Source organism: Chiloscyllium plagiosum, chromosome 42, assembly GCF_004010195.1.
Source record: "Chiloscyllium plagiosum isolate BGI_BamShark_2017 chromosome 42, ASM401019v2, whole genome shotgun sequence".
Lineage (NCBI taxonomy): Eukaryota > Metazoa > Chordata > Chondrichthyes > Orectolobiformes > Hemiscylliidae > Chiloscyllium > Chiloscyllium plagiosum.
In genome coordinates, this window is record NC_057751.1 from 3,497,505 (window position 1) to 3,502,896 (window position 5,392).

Sequence of the window (5,392 nt, forward strand, 5' to 3'; positions counted from 1 at the left end):
GGGTTGTGGGACTATGAGGTTGGAGGCGGTGGATGGGAGATCCCCTGAGGTGATGAGGTTATGGCTGGTCTGGGAGATGATGGTTTGGTGGTGGGGGGTGGGGTCATGGTCAAGGGGGCAGTAGGAGGAGGTATCTGCGAGCTGGCGTTTGGCCTCAGCGGTGTAGAGGTCGGTGCGCCAAACTACTACCGCGCCTCCCTTGATTTCACAACACCAACTCAAGGTACAGGAGACTCCGGGAAGTATTGTAATAACAAGAGGGTTCAGGCAGGATTAGGAAGGGTATTGTTATGTGCTGAGGTCTGACGGTTACTTGTTCCTTCATAAAGCAGTTCCAGTTTACATTAGTAACGACCTGTGTCTGTAGTGATTTGATCATTCCAGTTTTGTGGGAGACCGGGCTCAATTCATTCCTAACTGATGAGTCCAAAAGGGCTCAGACAACAGACCACCATTGTCACCAATGATGAGATCTGTTTTGCCAGTTTCACCCTGAGATCTGAAAACTGTCCAGTAATACCGTCATTCCCAAAGAAGGGCTTTTGCCCCAGATGTCGATTTGCCTGCTCCTCGGATGCTGCCTGACCTGCTGTACTTTTCCAGCACCACACTAATCTAGACTTGAATCTCTAGCATCTGCAATACCCACCTCCTCCCAGTAATACCACCAGCTGAGATCATCACAGTGACAGTTTAATATTTATAGTCACTATTTCAGACACTCAAAAGGTTTTTCCTTCCAACACTGTTCTTTTAAAATCTGGGTCCATCTTTCAGTCCAACAGATATGATCGATTCAGGACTTTTTACTGAAACACACATCAGAACAGAGCAGCTTTTCAATGACAGATGAACAATCCCTCACCAATACATCTTTTAAACTTCAGACAGCAATCTGTTTTGAGTCAACAAATTCATCTCATCCTGCACAAAGCCATACATCATAACAGTGATCAGATCTGGAACCAGCCAAACCTCAGGTAGTACTGTGAACCAAGAACCTAGAACATCGAGCAGTATAGCACAGAACACGCACTTCAGCCCACGGAGGTAAAGGCTCATCTGCCATTCCAGAACTGAAATGCTGAGTTATACCCAAACTTTAGGCAGGCCATTCAGCCTGACTGGACTGGACTGTACTGGTGTCTGTGTTGATATGAACCTCTCTGGTTCACCCTCTCACTATTTCCTCTGTTCCTTTCTCCCTCTGTTTTTATCAGTTAGCTTGCTTTTAAACTTGTCCAAAACTATTCACCTGCCCTTTAAGGGAGCAGGTCACACATTCTCCCCACTCACAGGGGTGAACCAGTCTGAATTGAATTCATGGGTGACTGCCTCCAAACTGAGCTGGTTGTTCACATGATACTGAGGAGATGTGATCACCTTCTCAGCCCCTGCAGACCTGCACAGATAGAGTCCCAGAACAGGAAGAGTTGCTGAGCTGTCAATTACCCAGATCTGGCCCAGGGTCTGCGTTTGTGCCTGTGGTGGGATGTAGATGCTCGGGAGATAATTCCCGGTCTTGCTCCTCATCTGGTCAGCAGCTCTACCTGTCGTGCCAAGAGGCCGTGCTGACTTGTGCCAAATCGGGGGAGTGTGTGTATGGACAGTGCCAGGTCAACCCCTTCTGAAAGGTCCCTGACCAGTGGGTAGAGGTGGGGAGCGCCTGACTGCCTCTTCAGCTTGGAGTCAGTGATCAGATTGGCTGAAGGATGGTTTTACCATCTTATCCAAAACACCATCTCTCTGACAGTGCAGCACTCCCTCAGCACAGACATGCAGTGTGACATCTTAGGTTGTGTACAGTCACATTAAACAAGGCAGTAGAGAGTACAGATTGAGCGTGACAGAGTTAATTGTCACCCAAACTGTGATCACAAATGAAAATAACCCCTTCATCAGAGAGGAACTGTTTTGTACTGTGGGTATCCAACAGGTGGTCTTACTAGGAGCTGTACACTTGTAGTTAAACACTTGGCTGGACAAAGCAGTGAAAGATTCAGAGGAAACCAAGCAAAGTTTACACAGTTTCCTCCTGGTCTTTCATGATTCTTTTCCTGGTTGTCTCTGGAGTACAGAGTGGCAAGTGTTCATCACCAAGCCACTGAGGTGCCCAGACCTTTGGCATACTTGTTGACGGGTTGGACCGAAGGGTCTGTTTCCATGCTGTACATCTCTATGGACACTAATAACAGAGAGAGAGTGGGGTTATTGAGTGTTGAATCCTGTTGACAGTCCTGCCTAATTCCAACAGCAGCAGTCCTCCCTCAGCATCAAACAGTAGTGAGGCAGAACCATCAGCATAGCTCTGATGTTTAACAACGCACCGACCCATACGGAGCAACCACCTGAGGCTGCTCCGTATTTGGAAAAACTTACCTTCCACCTCAGAACAGGAGCACGTAATCCATACACAGTGTTTAAACAGGGCATTTGGCCCATTGAGTCCATACTGACCCTCCAAACAGCATCCCACCCAAACTGCACACACCCACCCCCAATCTTCATTTCCCATGGCTACACATCCCTGGACTGTATGGACAATTTCCCATAGCCAATCCATCTTTGGGACTGTGGGAGGAAACTGGAGCACCTGGAGGAAACCCACGCAGACACGGGGAGAAGGTCTGTGTGGAGATTGCACAGTCGTCCAGAGGCTGGGATTGAACTTGGGTTCCTGATGCTGTGAGCCACCAGTACCACCCACCAAGAAACAGCAAGTTTTCTTTAAGAACACCTCTCGAGACTCTCTCTTGTTACAGAGCGGAAGGAGAAAGTGAGGTCTGCAGATGCTGGAGATCAAAGTTGAAACTTTATTGCTGGAACAGCACTGCAGGTCAGGCAGCATCCAGGGAACAGGAGATTCGACGTTTCGGGCACAGGCCCTTCTTCAGGAAAGGTGCTTGTTTGACTCCAACAGGGCAATCCAGGAGGAATTGGAAATAATATTGAGAGGCTTCAGACTCACCGTCAGACAGCTCCAAACAGAGGCAACTGGTCTCGCCAACACCAATTCCTATCATCCCTCTCATGGGGAAGACTCAATCTACTATTCTCCCTCCTGTGTCTGTCATGAACAGTGATGAAACGAGTTGCAGCAATCCATAATACACTCGAACCATCTGTAAATTCTGTTTTCAGAGTCTGGGAGAGAGGGTGTGTAGAGAAAGAGAATCAAACTTTGTTTAAGAAGGATTGAAAAACACAGTGAGGTGGTCAAATCCTGATCTCCTGCTCACTCTCTCTTCCCCCATCTTCCTGACGAACTGAAAACCATGGGCTTACCTCCTTCAGTTAGCAGAACCCGCGTCAGCCCCTGGGACAATTCAATGAGACCACCCCCTGCCCTGAAATACTCAGTGCCCAATTGGGGTATTTGGTGCCCCATTTTGAAATAACAAGCGCCCAAAACATTTCCTTGGGGAAAAATAAACTTGCAGAAGTAGGGAAGAAAACATCTCAGAAAAATGTAACAGTGAAGCCCTTCTTCACACAGACTTGCAGCAGACATTGAGAAACCAGTGGTTTACTGGAGATAAAGCTCTGAAAAAACCACACAGAGGGTGGTGATCGACTCTACAGTAGAAGTGAAGCATTGGAGAGACATCAGTTTTGCATTGAGTTGAGCATTAATCAATTTTGAGGCACACCAAACCACATTGAAGAGGGTTTGACCCAAGCAGGATAAACCACACAAACCTGAAACAGTCCTTTTTCACACCTACTCAAAGACTCTGCAGGTAAAGTTGACTCAAAGTTCCCAGAGGTAATCAGAGCTGTTGACAGAGAGCTCGAGTTGGGCTGCGACCAGGCCTTGCACTGTCAGCTGCCTTTGAAGTCAATCCTGAGAGGGTGGAGAGATCTGTAACACAAAACAGCCCTCCGACTGTGTGGTGAGTTCATGACAGTCATCATTTATCCCAGACAGTGAACACACTACTTACAGGAGTCTGCTGTTATCAGAATTAATCAACTCATGCCTTTGTTCACTTCAGTGGCCTCTCCCAACATGGGCATCATTCTCTTGACATTGTAGGTGTTTCCTGATTAAACAGTCTTCAAGAAATCATCTCTGGTCACACAGCGGGAACTTTCAGACACCCTCTTGTAGTTAAGCAATAACCAGAGGCAGAGGCCATTCGACCCATCAGCACTGATGCACCATTCATTCAGCTCAGGGCTTTCCTGTATCTCAACTCCATCTACCCTCCAGATCCCCAATGTCCGAAGACAACAACGCTCAATCATCTTCACCTGAATGTTCCAACTGATTGGATGGGGGGTACGCAAGATTTGACATTGTGTTTCATTCAGTCATGGGACATGTGTGTCCCCGGCTGAGTCTCCCGAGTTTCCCTGGAGGACGTTGTGGCGAACTGCCTTCCTGAACCACTGCAGTCCTCGTGGCGTAGAGATCCCCACAGAGTGCTGTTTGGGAGATCCTTCCAGGGTTTTAACCCAGAAACCCTCTGGACGACAGAGGACGTCCCAAGCACTCAGGGACAGATTGAGCCATTCAGTACAACATGTGTTACCTGAACAGAGAACATGTAGCCACACAGTAATTGTGGATTGGTAAATCTAGTGACTGTCTGGAGAGAGGGATAGGCAGAGAGAGATGGGACTCTCCACTGTCACACATGGTCAGGTGCCAAGGAAACTTCAATGGGATGGAGTTAAAGAGAGAGAGGAAAATGCACAATGGTCTGAACTGCTGGGAGTAATCTCAGACCGTGAGTATGCCGAGGGTCTGGAGTCCCACACAGGCCAGACCAGGTAAACATGGAAGACAGCAGTGAACCAGATGGGCATTTCCGGACAATCAGCAGGAGTTTGACGGGCACCATGAGGACTGACTTTTCAGTCCGGGCTTTTATTGAGTTCCAGTATAGCCTGGGATTCAAACACCTGTCCCTGGGGATTTGGATTCCCAGCCCAGAGACATTATCACAAATGGGACCAGGTTAATGTTTTGGGAACAAGGGTTACGACCCACCATGAGAGATGGCGACATCTGAATTTAACGTCAATCTGGAATGAGAAAGAAAGGACAGTGGCAACCACGTAATCATTGCTGATTATGGTGACACATCTGCATGGTAGGAAATGAAATCTGCCAATGCTTACCTGGTCTGGCCTACATGTGACTCCAGACACACAGTTGACCTTCCAAGGCCCTCTGAAATGGTTTTACGTGCTCCCCATTTATAGAACACTCCCTGGCACATATCCGAGAGCAATTAGTCACAGGCAATAGATGTCAGCATCACAACCCAGGTACAAATATGACACAGGAGGTACAGTTAATAAGTTTGCAGATGACACCAATATTGATATTGTAGTGGACAGCGAAGAGGATTACCTCAGATTACAACAGGATCTTGATCAGATG

General features: G+C 47.7%; 1 long non-coding RNA gene across 1 annotated transcript in view; it reads right to left on the reverse strand.

Moving 5' to 3' along the window:
• Positions 1-3,128, reverse strand: part of LOC122543226 — a 7,126-nt gene extending 3,998 nt beyond the window's left edge. Inside the window, exon 1 of the long non-coding RNA XR_006309965.1 lies at positions 2,969-3,128. This is a non-coding gene — a long non-coding RNA (uncharacterized LOC122543226). The remainder of the gene's footprint in view (positions 1-2,968) is intronic.
• Between the last annotated feature and the right edge of the window lie 2,264 nt (positions 3,129-5,392).